The sequence below is a fragment of the Microtus ochrogaster genome, linkage group LG1 (genome assembly GCF_000317375.1).
Source record: "Microtus ochrogaster isolate Prairie Vole_2 linkage group LG1, MicOch1.0, whole genome shotgun sequence".
Classification (NCBI taxonomy): domain Eukaryota; kingdom Metazoa; phylum Chordata; class Mammalia; order Rodentia; family Cricetidae; genus Microtus; species Microtus ochrogaster.
In genome coordinates, this window is record NC_022027.1 from 45,867,167 (window position 1) to 45,884,666 (window position 17,500).

At 47.4% G+C, this 17,500-nt stretch overlaps 1 protein-coding gene across 2 annotated transcripts in view; it reads left to right on the plus strand.

The window, feature by feature from the left end:
- The window catches only part of Shroom3 (shroom family member 3), a 291,035-nt gene that overhangs the window by 211,092 nt on the left and 62,443 nt on the right, over positions 1–17,500 (plus strand). The window contains exon 1 of one of the 2 annotated variants that reach the window (XM_013350909.2): positions 16,937–17,205. The exons of the other annotated variant lie outside the window; for it this stretch is intronic. The gene's annotated coding sequence lies outside the window, so the exon portion shown is untranslated. Of the gene's footprint in view, positions 1–16,936; positions 17,206–17,500 lie in introns of those variants that run through there. 2 annotated transcript variants of the gene reach the window in all.

The following is a 17,500-nucleotide window of genomic DNA, read 5'->3' on the forward strand; positions in this document are numbered from 1 at the left end:
AAGAGCAGTCAGTGCTCCCAACCACTGAGCCATCTCTCCAGCCCCTGTCAAGTATTTTTGAACATTTACCTAGTCTGTGTAAGACCTTGGGCTCCATCCCATTGTCGAAAGCAAAGTATATTCACATTGTTGTGCCTTAGGAATTGCTCTCCAACGCCCACCTTACAAAACTGAAACTGCATGCAGAACAAAAAGCAACTCTGGCTCTCTACAGACAATACAGTCTTCCCACTTTCCCAGCCCCAGGGCCCTGACTAAGTCTTAGTTTATAGGCTGCTTGCTAGGTGATTCAAATGAGCCCAAACTGAAGACCATTGAGCTGTGTCCCACCCTAAGCAGGCTCTAGGCTTTTACAGTTGTTATTTGGTTACTGTAGTTGCCAATGCCATCAAAATTAGGCGGGATAAATTTATTGCTCACATAATAACACAGGACTGGACGTGTTCTTGAGCAATAACAGTCTTCTGCCCTGGGCCGCGAATGGAGGAATCGCTTGGCAGCCATCCTACCTGAGAGGTGTTTATCCATTACCACACTCAGCCAGTGTAACCAGGTGGGCATCCAGGCGAGGTCAGTTCGATTCCCTATCTCCCTACCTTTGATAGCTTATGTTTAATTTCTTGACCCACCTTCCATACCAGTTACAGGTGTGGCATCTGGGCAGGTGTACCAGGAAGCTGTGACATTCCTGGAGCACCCTGGACCTATGTATGGTTCTGCCAGGAGAGCCAGCCACTTGGAGGAGAGAAGGTGCTGGAAGGTACATTGCTTTCCCAGGAGTGGCGAACCTTGCCTGGGTGTCCTATGGACTTCCTGTTTTGTGCCATTACAGCAGTTCAACTGGTGTTTTCTGGTGTTTATGGCTATTGAAACTTGCCGAGGTTATTATCTTAATTCCTGCCATGTGCTATAAATCTTCCTGAGTCTGATAGAATAGATGCATTGCCCTGTTCTGGTATTTTCCCAAGAACTGTCTGTTTTGTCCACGTGTGAAAAGAAGCAGGTTGTTTTTGCTTGTTTGTTTTGTTTTTGAGATACTTGGACTTTACTTACACCCTTCCTCTGTAACACAAAATCCAAAACTTCTCCCTGCGCCTTGCTGGGGTAGTCTTTCTCTTTGCCATCAGGTGTGACAGCCTGACCCCATGTCATCCCTTCAATCTCTGATAAGTGCTGTCCTGAAATCCTGCGGTATCAGCTCTGACCTGCCTGACCCTTCATATTACAGAAAACTTGAAGTGCGCCGTGAAGTTCCAGCTAGACATTTTTATCACAAAACCAAACAGAACCAGGTCACAGCATGACCCTCTGGATTAAGGGGAAAGAAGAGAATTTCCCCGAGGAAATGTTTGGGCTGAAGTATTCAGTGATTTAAAGGGATATGTCCAAATGCCTCCAAAAATGTGCCTATTTCTATATAATGTGTAGCATTCGAGAATCCTGTGGTACCCAGTGTTTCTTAAAGTTAGAGAGAGTTCTGGGCTCACTCGGTGCAGCTCTAGATTTATGTGATTGTTTATTATAAAAGCAGTTTATTTATTTCAGCTTGCCTGAGTTGAAGATCTGTCAGGATGGTGTTGACCGAGGGACAGCCCTTTGGATGGACTTGATGCCACTGAACTGTGGTTTGGGTACACTTGGTTACTTACACCTACCACGGTTTCTGAAAAGGAAATGCTGTGTACATAGCAGATGTTATAACTGCCAGGTGATCCAAAATGATCATTTAGTGGGAAGTTCTATCAATTTCTTCTGTGGTGAGATTAATAGAGAGAGGAGACTGCCACAGGCCATGGCTATGATTATGCCCCAGGAGGGAATCTCAAGGTGGGACTAGTCGCTCAAAATAGTGACGTAAGTTTGTCAGGTGTTTTGAGGAAGCTAACAGAAGGTCCCAAGACCACACTAGCACCGCTGGCTGTCCCACCTACACGTCACAGGTAGCTTGTGTCAAACTGATGTCCCTCTCCCCATCACCGCTCTCCCTCTGTTGCACCCAGCTCCATGAATTTGGTATTAGCACACATCCTGTTGCTCAAGCTAAAAGTCTGGGCATCTTCCTTGACCTTTTCTCTGTTCTTAGTCAAATTTAACAGACTCTTACTCTGCCTGGCCACTCCCAGACAAGCACATAAATGTAAAAGGCGGCAGTATTCACAATGCACAAAAGATGGGGACAGCCAAGCCATATATCAGTTGGTAAATAAATAAACCCAATGTTGTACAGCTATACAATGGGACACGATTCAACAATAAAGAGGAACAAGCTATTGACACTCGCTATAACATGGATGAGTCTCAAAGACATAGTGACAGAAAGCCAGCCACTTAAAAGCCTCTATTGTGTGGTTCTGTTTATTTGAAATACCCAGGAAACACAAATCCATGAAGCTGAAGGGAGGAGGTTCATTGATAGCCTAGGGCTGAAGGTGGAAGCAGGGATGGGGTTGAGAGAAATTTCAGGGTGATGAAAATATCCTAAAACTGGAATATGGTGATGGCTGCAAAATGCTATAAATTTATGGGGAAAGAAATCAATTCATATTCTTTTAAGAAGAGCATTTTATCCAGAAAAGATTTTTGATACTTCATATTGAACCATACAGACACTTCTTATGGACCGGAATGCCAAGGGGCATGACTGTTTAAATGGATAAGACTCTGTCCTTTGTGCCTCCCTACCTTTTTTCCCCTTCTATAGCAATCTTTTAATCCCTGGCCTCAGTCAAGCTCAACCATATGACTGTTCTTGTTTGTTCAGCAAATATTTGAGAGGCGCCTGGTGTGCCAGGTACCTAGCGCTAGAAGCCTACCATAAGTCAAGTGTGGAAGCCATACACAAGCAACAAAAGTTGACACTAGGTGAGCGATTTTGGCCTTAGTGGAGCTTACATTCCAAGCACAAGGCCATCACCACCTCCAGGCTGTATGATGGAGGCTGCTCCTCTCCACTGGTGGCCTCTACAAAGTAGCCCTGTTCCTCTGCTTAAAGACTTCCAATGGCTTCCACTTGCCTTTGGATAAACTTCTGACTCCTAACTAGGACCTGGCAGGACCTTCACATTCAGGGCATGTGTGTCGGCGCACTCATAGCTGTGTGGTGCACATGGAGGCCACAGGAGGACATAGGAGTCGCTGGAACTGGAGCGTGAATGGTTGTAAAACTGCCAAGTGGGTGCTGGAAACTGAACCCAGTTCCTCGGCAAGAGCAGCCAGTGCTCTTAACTGCTAAGTCGCCCCTCCAAGCCCTGGTTTCATTAGTCTTCTTAAGGAAGTGAATTTCAGTGTATGGAGAAGAGTTCTTGGCATGAAGAGGCTCTTGTCTCATACCTCGAGAATATCACCTTCATCCTAGAATTCGCAGAGTTAAAGGAAGCATTTGTTATGATATTTGCTGCTTGTCCTTTCAACCGTCTTCAAAGAAAAGCGACTCCAAATTGTGTCAGACTGATCAACAAACCCTTCCCTGCTTTCTGGGTGCAGGGAGAAGGCTGAGGGAGGCACGGAACTGGAATCCTTCCTCCACTCGGGCTTGTTGAGATGGCCGTCCTCCCTGGATCACTGGTAGACTTTTAAGTTGGAATCACATAGGAGGGATGGAGTATAGACTAGTATCTCAGTTTTCAGAAACTTCCTCCGTTCTGCATGAGTAATGTTAAAAATAGCCTGCTGGCTGGGGTTGAGCAACAAGACTCCCAAGGGGATGACTGTCAGCTCTCCCTTCTGGTTCTGCAAACTTTTGTCTGTTTCCCTGCTTTGTCTCCTTATAAAGACGGAGATTTAATCAGAACCACTATGTGCCAGGCTAGACGGCTGGCTGTTGGGTGGGTTTACTTAGCAGTCCAGGAGCAGGTTCTCATGAAGAAGTGAGACTATTTCCTTTCTCTTCATTTCTTGTTCTTCGCTTTTCAAGACGAAAATAATTTTAATTGTGGTAAAGCGTATAAAATATAAAAATTGCAGCTGAACAGCTCAGATGCATTAGGACAAAGTGTAAAACAGATCAAGATTCTCTATTCACTCTGTCTGATTTAGTGTAAAATTAGTTTAAAAGATAGACTTTCAAAGTCTGTATAATGTCCTCAACTTCTTGTGTGTCGGGAAGTAAAGATTTTTAAATATGGAGGGGGCAATGGATGGATGTGTGTGGATGGGAAGTGAGTATGTCGGGGGTGGGGGAGTGCGTGGGGGAGCGCGCGTTTATGTGTGTGCGCGTGTGTGCGTGTGGTGGATGGGTGACTACATATATATGAGTAGGAAGAGACCTATTTCCAACAACGTTGATTTCTTACTATATTTCTCTAGGTTAGGGTTTTGTTTTCCTGTTTGTTTGTTGTCTCCTACATATTTTCAGATATTGAGGGAGGCTAAAATCCAGTCTCTCTTTCACATAGCCCTGTATGGAAGTGTCTGCTAACTGTGGGGAAGCAGAACCATCTTACTTAGCTAGAGCGCCTATGAGGATTCCAGAACAATTTCCTTCCCGCCCCACCTCCACCCCACACCGAGCTGCTCTAGGCAACTGTTATACACTGGTCTCTGGTCTCTGGCTCACACGGGCTGCAGGGGGTGAGGAGGGTGGGGGTATGTATGGGGGCCCAGGCGAGTTGGCTCCAGCTTCCTGAAGTCTGGCAGTCAGTTAACAAGGAAACCAAGGCTGTAAATCACTGGCTCGGACAGTTCCTTCTGGGAAGTTTCAAGGCCTGTCACGGTTTTTCATTCCTGCACATGGGAAAGAGCCCAGTGCTCCCTGAGACACAGACGTGACTGTGGACAGAAGCAGGCTCTTCAGACACAAGCATGGCCGGAGATGAGCATGGTGGGTGCGGGCAGGGAACGGGAGGGAAGCACCAAGCACGCTGAGTCTGGGATGAGACCATTCCAGAAAGAGTCGGAATCTCATGCTGGACTAAACAGAGATACTCACAATCTGCAGCTGCTGAATAGATGGGAGAAGAATTCCCAACTGACAATTAGTGATATAAATGGATTTTAAAGCAGTATTTGTCTGGTGAAGTTGGTAGTTTTAAATCTCCAATAGAACGCTTGGTGGGCTTCCATTCTAGCTAAGGAGCACACGTGGGCTCACTATGACGGTGTCAAGACCGTGGGGGCACACTGCAGTAGAGCAGGCAGCCAGGACAAGCCGAGGAACAGAGTTAGAGAGGCTCTTGAGGCCCTTTGGTGTCAAGAAGAGATCAGGACCAACGAGACGACTCATCAGGCAAAGGCACTGATGACCCGAGCTAAATCTCCAAGACCCACAGTGTGGAAAGAGATCCAAGTCTCTGGCATTTCCCTGACCTCCACATGCATGCTGTGACAGACATGCATGCGTGCCCCCCTCCCCTCAAAACGTTGAAAACAAAAGGGTTGAATAAGAAAGGTAGAGATTGAGACCTTGCTGAAAATATTTGAGAGTCTTTCTTAGTACACTGAATAAGAACACCTTTCAGACAGATTGGGTTCTGTAGTGGATCTGATTGGGAACACAGGACAGCCATATGTGATCCAGGCAGTTGATGGCAAGTGCCAAAAGCTTTGCTTCACAATTCAGGGGAAAAAATGGCGAGAGCACGCAAGGACAGACAATGAGAGAATGGGGCTTCTTTAACTAAAGGGATCAAGGACAACTTGGGCTCACAGAAGTGAGGTGACAGGCCTTTGTTTCGTGACATGGGAGGCTTTTTTTTTTTTTTTTTTTTTTTTTTTTGGTTCTTCGAGACAGGGTTTCTCTGTGGCTTTGGAGCCTGTCCTGGAACTAGCTCTGTAGACCAGGCTGTTCTCCAACTCACAGAGATCCACCTGCCTCTGCCTCCCGAGTGCTGGGGAGGCTTTCTTAAAGACAGACCTCAGACTGGCTTCTAACAAAGAGTTCTATGCTTTGTTTTGTTTTGCTGTGCTGGGAATCAAACCCAGGGCCTAGGCTTGCTAGGTAATTGTAATCTTATTGAGCTGTTCTTCTGGCCTGGCCTGTAGGAACGTAATTCAACTCTACCTACATGTGTTGTGTGTGCACTGCAGGACATCCGAGATGGATGAGGTGGATTCCCTGGTTCTGGAACACTGTTAGCCTAGAAGGGGAGACACACACACGTATTACAACTATTTTACGAGTATGGGTATTTTGTCTGTGTTGACTCCTCTGGAACTGCAGTTACAGACAGCTGTAACCATCACGTGGGTGCCGGAAACTGGGCCCTCTGCAAGAGCAACAAGTGTGCTTAATGCCCGAGCCATTGCCGAACCCCAAGAGACTTCTGTTTGAATTGTATCAGTATGTTAAGTGAGGGAAAATGTGCTAGAGTCTGTAGTAGATGGCGGACGTCTTTCTGAACATCCAGAGGTTTTTCAGTAAGGGCCGCAGAAGTGCCTCTGAGAAAGGAATACACGCAGATCTAGGAAATTGACTAGGATTTTCATAGTGGAGACGGGGGGTGAAGGGAGAGACCGAAACCCAGACAAAGGAAAATGTGAGTCAGGTACACAATCCAGAAACCAGGGAATGCTGGCAAATTCTAACCATCTGAGTCATTACAGGTGCCTTGAACGCAGTCCCCTATAGCTGCGCTAATGTAGGTGGAATCTGGCACAGTGCCCTGCACTTGGCAGGAGGCATGCTGCTTAAGAGGAACGTATTAGGGGCTCTACTCATCTCCTGTTGGTAAAATGGTTTATATATAGCTTTCTTTTGATGCTCTCAATAGCTGTGGTCTTTGCCTACAGAGAAAGGCCTTCCTTCCTCCTCCCTCTAGGAGATGGACACACTCTGTCCACTTGTTGAGATAATGTCACTGACAGTCTCTCTTGAGTTCTTTGGTTACCCAGGCTGGTGTGGGGAAAGCCTGTATTTGGAACCAGCATTCCTGATCTCCCCTCTTCAGTCATAGACCTCCAAGTTATTTTAAGCTGGCCTTTGTTTTCCTCTGTGACTGGTGGTGGCTACCCTTAGGTATTGTACAGACTGAAAGTCAGGCATACAAAGCCTGCGCTGTGTGCGAACCCAGGCAGTCAGTCGCCTGTTTCTGGGCAAGACTGTTGTCCTGATTTCTCCCATGAGGCAATGGCAATCAAGAGCCAGTTAGATCTGCTCAAGTGTTTGTGACCTTTTTGACTTTAGCCAACATAAACAACCTTTGGATGCCTCCCAAATGTGCTGGCTACAAGAACTTAAAAAAAAAAAAATTCTATCCCATTTTATCTTCTGGTTCCTAGGCAAGAGGCTAAGGTATGTAGAATAACAGGGACATCCGGCTTGGAGGGGAACAGTTTCCTGGACACCTACAAGGAAGGAGAAAGTCCCACTTAAGAGCAAATAAGCTGGAAACTGAGACAGACTGGGGCGAGAATCTGCACATGAAAGTGTAAACCGTGACGTGAGGCAGACGAGGTGGCAGACCAGAGGAGAGGCACCACGGGAGATGGCTCTAGGAAGAGTCAGCACCAGAGCCTGCCGGAATCTCTTTTAGAGGCTCACGGTCTGCGGTGTTGATAGAATAAGGGGCAGTGCCTTGGCTCCTTAAGGTTAGGAATGAAACTGAGCCGCCAAAAGGGCCGTCATATCTGGTTCTTCTGTTTTGCTTTTGAAAGCCAAAGCAGCGCGCCCTTTAAGACTGCCAGCTTGCTGGTGGAAGCGTTTTATTTTGAAGCATAAATACTAGGATTTACAGGTGATGGTGGGTGGTGGAAAACTGATTCTGCCCCTTTAGGGGCACATTCCACCCCGCACCTCAGTTGTGAGCAGTCATCAGAGTCACCTGCATCTCTAAAGTCCCAATTTGCTTTACCCCAGACGCTTTCCTTTTTAGTAAAAACCTCTCTCTTGAAGTTACTTTTCCTCACTGTGGAGACATTTGAATGGCCATGCTGCTGGCCTTTAAGTTTAAAGTATTTCTATGTAGCCAAGACTTTACACATGGGAGTAAGAAAGAAAGCGTAAGAGGATATCATTGGTGCTAAGAAAAGTAGCAACAGGTTTTTCATGAAAGGCCAGAGCCCCAGCAGGATGGGAGGGCATAAAATGACAACTCTCTGACCACGTTTCTGTTAAAAAGTAGCAGGCAGGCACACTGTTGTCTTCTGGGTAGCTCTGCAGTAACTGCTGGTGTCTTTGATGAGTCAGGGAAGCAGCGAGTCATAGGTCCTGCAGCCCTGGGGAAACACAATACTTTTAGTCATCAGGACAGATAGCAACAGGTCATTTTGTTATTTATCATGCCAGTTCACCAAAGAATCACCTGCCTCCTCTCTCTCCTTAGGTATCAAAGGAGATTAGACTCAGACACTCCAGCTTGGATTTAAACCTTGTCCCCACGGCTGGTGAGCCCAGCTGGTTTCCATTGCAGGGCACCTCCTGGCCCAGGTTTCTTTCTGTCACTCAGCTTTTCTCGTGTACTGTCTCCCATCTAACTATCCGGCAGGTGCTCACACAGGAACACAGAACAGTAGGTCTCCACAGGAGCCAACTGGAATCAGACCCATGATGTACCAAGGTTATACACAAAGATTACACAACTTACCCAGGGGCTTGAATATCCACAGTTCCAGACTGGCAGAGGGGCGGGAGCAGGAGAAACCTGTCCTCAGAGATACCAAGTGACAACCATGCCTGTTAAAAGACAAGTCAAAAACCAAAGGCAGTAGCCACGGTTATCCTATGTCTAAGTCAACACGTTGCCCTCCCTTCCCAAACCTATCTGGGTCTTTATCTATGTCCTAAGAAACGTGAATATTTTTATGGGGAAAAAAATCAGAGAGAAGGGGCTGGAGAAATAGCTCAGCAGTTAAGAGCGCTGGCAGCTCTTCCAGAGGTCCTGAGTTCAAGTCCCAGTAACCAAACAGTGGCTCACAACCATCTACAATGGGATCTGGTTCCCTCATCTGGCCTGCAGGCATACATGCAGGCAGAACACTGTATACATAATAAATAAATAAATCCGAGAGGGGGGGAGGGCGCTCAGTGGTTAAGAGCACTAGCTGCTCTTCCAGAGGACCCAGGTTCAAGTCCCAGTACCCACATGGCAGCTCACACCATTCTGTAACTCCAGTTCCAGGGCTTCTGGCAGCCTCAGGAAGACATACGTGCAAGCACAACACCAGTGAACATAAAATAAAATAAATTCTGTATTTTAAAAATCAAAAAATATTACAGTCCCCATGAGAACATTTCAGTCTTCGAGTCTTCCAGATGTGATCAGTTAAAATCCTCACTGGCAGGGCCAGCCGGGGCTCTGAATATACTCCGGCTCGAGCCTGTTCAGCCCTACACACTCCTCCATACCCCACCCAGTGCACACTCTCTGCCGACAAGGACAGAACAGGAGTTGAATGCACTCCAGTTGAACCCACGCTGTTAAGGGCCTGTCACTGATGGAGTCTTAACCGTGCAAGGTCTTGGGCCAGCAGCACTTGTCACCTAGGTCACATGCCTTTCCGGAGTCAGTGCCCTTCACACACCAAGCGTGTGGCAGCCGTGAGTGGTTCTCGTCAGCCCTGCTCAGAGCTTCAAGGTTGAAAAGAACACTTTCTCCAGCCCAGACTGGCAGATTCAGCACGAGCTGTCGAGAGGGAGTCGTCGGAATTGCAGCTAGACTTTTCTGCCTCTGGCTAGTGACAGCACACAGTGGGTTTTCTTTCCTGAGAGTTTTTTACATGGGGTATGAATGTTTATGTGAATGCCGTGAGTCGAATATAGTAATAACACAATCATCATTCTCTCCCCATAAGAACACAGTGATTTTAAATGCCAATAGGAGCTAAGATTCAAACATGCATTTGCTTTATAGCAAGAACCGCTCTAAGTACTTTCCCGCGACCTAGTGGATTTAAGACGCCACCGCTGTGTGGTTCGGATCAGCGCTAAGCTCCTGCTTCACAGTTGAGTCCAGCTGCTTCCTTCACTTCACTTGAGGGAAGTGACGAGTCCAAGGACACCAGCAAGGGCTGCAGCCAGGGCTCCAATTGTCTGTGCTGTTTCCAGAGTCTGAGCTGGCCCTGCTGGATTGATTCTACCAAGGTGGCAAACGCCTAAGGCCAAGGTCAGGGAGCCCAGCATCCCCTGTTTGGCCTGTCCCCCATATGCAGCAATGGGACTTCAACCACAGCAAGCTGTGATGCTGAGGCAAAGGTTTTAGTGACTTCTCCTAGCCTACACCAGATGATCTGAATCCCGCTGATGGCAAGGAGACCATCAATGCCCACCAACTGCCTCTCCGATTATGCTAATTATTTGCCCTTTCTCTAGTTACTTATACTATCCCATTGACCCGTGCTTTTGATGCTCTGGGACCTCGAGGCCCCTCCCCTGAATTACTCCTTCCCTCCTCTTGCTCATCCTGTAGGGCCTTTCTTAACAGCCCTGGGAATACTTCCCGGACACATTCTCTCCAACTTAACTACCGCACACAGAGCTGTAAGGCAAGATAACCACAGCTATGTTTTTGAACTCGTAGAGATGCCAGATGTGCTGGGAAGCCCTTTGATTGTTTGCTGGGTACAAATCATGAGCCAAGGACATATCAGGAGAGAGAGGGGACTGTTTCTTTTCTAAAACCTGAGCATTTGCTTTGGGAGATCTCATTTAGGCAGGAGACAGAAACTTAGCAGCAGCCAACTGGTCTAGCCACTAGCAACTCCTTAAAAAGGAACCAGGAGAAAGTCTAGATGTCTTTGTCTCTCTCCCTCTCACCTTGACCCTGTGTGTGTGTGTGTGTGTGTGTGTGTGTGTGTGTGTGTGCGCGCATGTGTATGTGTGGTACATGGAGAATAAGAGGGTGTATATGTATATATATATATATATATATATATACACCCTCTTATTCTGTCTCTGGGCTGCTGTCTCCTCTGTTACCTCCTCATACTGACCAGGACTCTGCTCATTTGACTTCTGCAGAATCCTTGCGCCTGTTCTAAGTCACTGGGCAGTAGGTTAGTGGAAAGAGCCAGCTCTCTCCAGCCCAGGCACACTTCTTCCTGACTTCCACGCATGTTCACCAGAATCTCCATCCAGGACTCAACTCTCCCAGTGTCCCTGTGTTCCCTGAGGCTCTCCTCGCCCTCCCGCTTTAGTTCTAAAGAGTTGCAATGTCTCCTATGGGAGAAAAGTGCCTCTGACTGGAGCAGTGGCTCTCAACCTTCCTAACACTGGTACCCTTTAGTACACTTCCTTGTGTTGTGGCGATCCCCCCACCACAAAATAATTTTTGTTGCTACTTCATAACTGTAGTTTTGCTACTATTATGAATCATAATGTAAGCATCTGATCAGCGATCCCTGTGAAAGGGTCATTCGACCCCCAAAGGGGTCGTGACCCACAGGTCAACAGCTGCTGAACCAGAGGATTCTTCTAAAGCGTCTACGGGTTATGATGACTCGTTCTTGCCTTGCCAGAGAAAGGCACCAGTTGGGAGGAAGGTGGGGTCACCAGGAATCCAACAGAGGGAATCTGAACAACCTAGTCCCTTCCCCTAAACACATACACTCAATGATTACCCAGTATGATCTTCATCATCACCCGTGGGAGGTTTAATTACTCCTGTTTTACCCAGGAAAGGCTGAGCTTTGGTGAGAAGAGCTAGCCTTGCCCTCCGCTGGCAAGCTCCTGAAGCTGCTGACCGTTCTCCATGCTCAAACCGCTCCATCAGTTTTTCTCTCAGGAGACTGAGCGCGGAGATTTATCCTCCCTCCCGTTTCATACAGTTTCAGCTGTGAAGGCCAGCCTGGCCTCACTTTGAAAGCTTCGGCCTCCTGTGTGCTGAGATCATGGACCCGTACCGTCACCCACAGCTTTGAAGAACTGTCTTTAGAGACTGGAGTCTGCTCCCGAGCGGCAGAGAGCTTCCTGAAGTGACAGCTAGGCCTCCAGCCCCCAGTGGGGACTTTGTAGGCAGATCCCGAATTGCAGTAGCCGAGGACAGAGGACGAGGATGAACGTGGTAATTCTTCATCGTAAGCTATTCTGAAGCTCCCCAAATTCTGCCAACTACAATATAAGTAGAAATGAAACTTGAGTATTTGACTCATGTCTCGAACTCGGCTGTCCCTAGCTTGTCAGATTATTTTAGGCACTGAAGTTAGTTTCTTTCTTTCATTTATTTTTATTTTATGTGCATTGGTGTTTTGCCATGGGTGTCAGGTCGCCTGAAACTGGGATTACAGACACTTGGGAGCTGATGAGCGCTGGCAATTGGACCTGGGTCCTCTGGAAAAGCAGTCAGTGCCCTTAACTGAAGTGTGTAGTGTGGTTGGTGACACAGAAGTGCTAACTCAGCCCGAGTGTGCCGGTGTCAGCCACTGTCATTCTATTGGGATTTTATTTGCTTTCTAGACATTGTCATCCAAAATAATCGAGGAAGGGGCTGGAGAGATGGCTCAGTGGTTAAGAGCATTGCCTGCTCTTCCAAAGGTCCTGAGTTCAATTCCCGGCAACCACATGGTGGCTCACAACCATCTGTAATGAGGTCTGGCGCCCTCTTCTGGCCTGTAGGCATACAGACAGAGTGTTGTATACATAATAAATAAATAAATATTTAAAAAAAAATAATCGAGGAATGGATATAAACCCCCAAGCTGCCTGGCTGTGGTGGCCTTTAATCCCAGCACTCTGGAGGCAGAGGCAGGCAGATCTCTGTGAGTTTGAGGCCAGCCTGGTGTACCACGAGAATTCCAGGACAGACACAGAGAAACCTTGTCTTGAAAACTTAAAAAAAAAAAAAAGAAAGAAAGAAAAGAAAGGAAAAAAAGTAACCCCCCCCCAAAAACCCCAAACTTTCAGAATTCCACATAAACACCACATATAACAAGTAAATATTTAGGCTGTGCCTATCAGTGAAATGTAGAGGTCTTAAGCTGTGATCTGCCTGCCTGTCTCTCTCTGTTTATACAACTTTTTAAATTTTTGAGGTAGGGCTTCACGTATTCTTGGCGGCCCTAGAACTTGTAACGTAACTGAAGATGACCTTGAGTTTCTGATCCTTCTTCCTCCATCTCCTGAGTGCTGGGAGGACAGGCACATGTGAACTACATGCCCAGCCCTCAACTTCTTTGTTTTCCAGTGTTATGCTTACTTCTTGATTTATATTTTAAACGAATATTCAGGTTGCTTTCCATTTCTAAAATTCAAATCTTTCAACCAAGACATCCCAGAAGGCATGTTTTCAATTGGTGTCTCCTTAGCAACTTGGGACGCTGACCTGGGTGACTGTGACTTATTAACAGCCTTCATAATGTTGACAATGACCTGGGCACTTGGATGAAGACAAGAACCATCCTTACCTGAAACTGTCCCTTCCTCCAGTGTCACTGTTTTGTCCTTTCCTTTGGTTCTGTTTAAAGCAGAGTGGGTTTTACACAGGGTCCCCTCTCTGCTCCAGCTAACCATGCTTGCTGCAGGGGACCGCTGCAGTAACATGTTTGCTGCAGCCGCAGTGATGAATGAACCTTGTCTACCTAGTCTTTGCTCCCTTCTCTTCTGAAGGTTCTGACCCCTACAAGAGTCTGTGTAGCTTTCTGGGTAACAGCCAGGCTGCATAAAGGCCTTTATGTAGGCCCTTGTTCCTGGGGCTCCAAAGAACAGAACACCTGGAGGTTCCTTTGTAAACAGGATTTAGCCAGCTGGAGTTGAAGATGCCTTAAACAAGGGGAGAGAATGAAGGAAGGAGTGGGTTCAGAGGGGTTTTGGCTTGAGCGTTATGTAGGGGAAAGTGCAATGCTAGCAGGACTTGGAGGAGGGGGAAGGACAAAGAGACTCTTGGAAGTTGTAAATGTGATTAACTTTCCCCCTTTACATCCACTTCCTATAAAATAAGCCATTTCTTGGATTTGGAGTGGCCAGGGATGAATTTCCTTGGTTTAAGCTTGCATTTCAAAACCCCCGCCCCCACTGGACTAGCTGTTCGCTTTTCACATTTTGCTGTCTCTCAAAAACTTAAAATATATTTATGAGAGTGACTGTTGCACCAAAACTTGTAGAATGCTCCCACGAAACCCAGACATCATTTCAGAAAGCAGCGCGACCTCATCTTCCTAACGTTTTCTCTGTGAAGCAGTAAATTCGTAATTTGAATCTTCTTTCTTGGTTTTATGCTGTTTACATTAACTCTTACATAGTCCCCAGAATATTCAGCAGATATGGTTATTGTTTTCCTAAAGTGTCAATATTCAAGAGTGTGCAGATGAACCAAGGAATTCGTTGTATTCCTTGTGGATACACGGGACTGCTGTGGCAAGAGAAAGGTTCTATTTTATGTGTGTAAAAAGTATGCTTAAATAAATTTCTCACATAGTAATAATTCTTATTTGGAAAAAATAGAGGGGAAAAAGCCACTGAGTTCCTAAGAACTAATGACAGCCTACTTGTAAGTAAAATTTGGTTTAATATTTTCAAGGCACAACATATATTATAAAAACATACATTGTGGCTGGTGGGATGGAGAGTTAGCCCAGCTTCTACTGGCCTTTAATCTACACCAAAGCTTTTGAGGAGGGGAGAGTGAAAAAAGTAACTTTCTAAGGTTCTATTTCTTCATTAATATTCTTTTCCAATAAAAGTCTTTGAATCCTAATGTAAAACATACCTTCGAAAGGCATGTTTAATGCAGGCACTAAAGCCTAGTGTGGCTTCACAGGGAACATTTTTAGTCAGCCACTGGGAATTCACACATGCACACACTGGGCACAGGCTGGTTCCCGCCCCCTTGCTGCACACACTGGGCACAGGCTGGTTCCCACCCCCTTGCTCACTCCGTTCTGCAGGCAAGGGCAAACCACTGCAGAAGAGGCACCGGGTCAGAGAACTTACGCACAGTGTATGCAGACAGACACCAACATGATTCTGTATTGTGGCTGGGATTTCATCATTTCATGTCTCATCTTGGGTCCCACGAGACAGGTTGCTTTCCTTCCATCTCTAAAAATACCCCAGGTCTCTAAATTGCAGACATAAGACAAGTATTGTTCTAGGACCTCTGATATAATAGAAGCGCAGGGACCTCTGGTCATAGAGATGAATTACATGGCCGTATGGGAGGTAAGATCTGGACCCAAACTGTGCTGCTGCACTGTGGATTTAAAGTGGTGTTTCACAAAGTATAGGGGTCTGTTCCACCCTTAGGCCTGTTCCCCTGAGCCAGGCGGGGTGACACAGGCCTTTATTCTCAGCACTGGAGAAGCAGAGACAGGTGGATCTCTGAGTTCGAGGCCAGCCTGATCTACAGAGTGAGTTCCAGGACAAACAGGGCTACACAGAGGAACCCTGTCTCAAACAAAACAAAACAAAAACCGAAATCAAGACAAACCAAACAATTAAGAAAACAACAAAAACAACAACAAAAGGATAGTTCCTAAGCCCCTGAGGACTTAGCAGAGTTAATCAGGTACAAAGTCAAGGGAGGATTTTGAGGGACTGGCTGAGTTCTCTACCTAACCGTTCATTTCCCCAGTGCTATAAGCTGTAAGGACTACCTCTTCTCCAACCTTGAGTTCTTGGAGGCCCTTTCTAATCTTTTAAACTTTTAATTTTTTTTATAATTTATTTAACTTTATTTTCGGTGCATTGGTGTCAAGGTGTCAAATCCCCTGGAACTGGAGCTGCCATGTGAGTTTTGGGAATTGAACCTGGGTCCTTTGGAAAAGCAGACAGTGCTCTTAACCGCTGAGCCATTTCTCAGGCCCTGGAGACCCCTTTCTAACACTGGATTCCCATAAGTCATTAGAACAGCAACATCAGCTGCCTGCCTCGGATGCCTAGCAACAGTGTGGACACCCTGTGACCATGTGGTAGTAACTACTTGTGATAGATACCACATGTAAAAGAAAATGCTGTTTTAACAGAGATAATACCTTTGGAGTTAGGGCCAGGCTGTCCATGTTTTCAAAAGAGGTCTGTGGCTGCTAATGCCCCTGCAGCCCGTAAAGATACAACAAACAGTTCAGCTAAGCACAGGCAAATGGTACCAGCTGGGCAGTAACTAAGGCTCCCAGCTGCTGTCTACCTAGTTAGACGTCTTGTGTGTATGCAGCACATTGCTATAGATATGGAACCTGGAAATTTAGCAATAGGGACTCTGCTTGAGTGTGAATAAAGCCAATCAATTGCAAACTGTACTGTTATGATAATCTATGGAGAAGACATATGAAAGCAATTAAACGTAATGGGCGCGGGGGGGGGGGATCTTAGCTTCCATTGAAAGAGGCTGGGATAGCCTTTGAAGAAAGAGGAAACTGAAAATAACACCAGGCTTTCCTTACTGTTAAGGAGCAACCATGCCATAAGTACAGAACCAATGGAAACGTACATGATTAAAAGCTTATAAAATGTATGCATATAATATTTTAAAACGTATACAATGTTTACAACGCATACAATGTTAAAAATGTGAAAAGCTGAACATAAATCTCCTTAATATATGGCTGAAATCATCTTCCCTTGACCTGGGGAGATGCTCAAAGAAACTAAAAGGGGCTTGGGCGGGGGTGCGGCAGCAGCTGGACCCCATCACCAACAACCCGAATCTGTCTGGTTGACCCGCTGAAAAGAGGACCCACCGAGGGAAGAAAAAAAAGGTGGTTATTTTCCTTGTAATGTGAGCTTTTTAAAAAGCTGTGAACTTTTTACCTTGCTTCATCATGCTTCATTTGGTCAATTACTAACTGGATGGCCCCCAGACAGCGAGCGCGGGCTCCTGGAGGTTGCTATTTGTTTGTGGCTTGTGCAAAGAAGACACCGCGGGGTGCGAAATGATAGGGAGAGAGGGTGCGCGCATGGGTCGCCTCACTTTAACACCACCACAAGGATCTCGGGGGAGTGCCACCACCGTGCGCTCCGGGCCTTCCAGCCTCCGGGCGGGCGCCCTCGGTGCCATTGACATGCAAATGCAACGCTGAGCGCGGGCCAATCGCGGGCGCTTCCTGGAGGATTACCTGGTGGCTGCGCGCCGCGAGCGCGGTCCCGTGCGTGCGCGACCCCGGCCAGGAGGCGTGGCGGTGCAGCACCCCGCAGGGACGGACTGGCCCGCTCGCCGGGGACCCGCGGTGGCCGTAGCCGCCACGTCCGGAGCGGGAGCCGCAGCCCGAGCCGCGCGTCCGGGCGCAGGGCGCGGCCGCAGCCCGTTGCTGAGCGCGCGCAGCCCCTGGCGATGCTCCGCGCGCCCTGGCCGCGGGGTTTGAACTTGGCGGCGGCCAGGAGCCCCGCGGGGCCGGGAGGCGGTGGTGAGTGCCGGGCGCGGAGACTCGGGCAGGGGCGGTCGTGAGACTTCCAGAAGCCCGAGCTGGAGAAGGTCTCCCGGGGGACCCAGCCAGCCTGCTGCGGGCAGGTGGCGCGCTCCAGGCCTGGACTTTCTCACCCGGGCTAGGGGCGGGGGTGGCGGGGGGTGGGAAGGGTACGCTGGGCTGCCACTCCAACAGGATTGCTGGTGACTGACAGCGTGAAAACGCTTCAGGAGAAATGATCTGTGAAATATTTTAATTTTGATAAATTACTTCCCACCAGGGCCCCTGCGGAGTT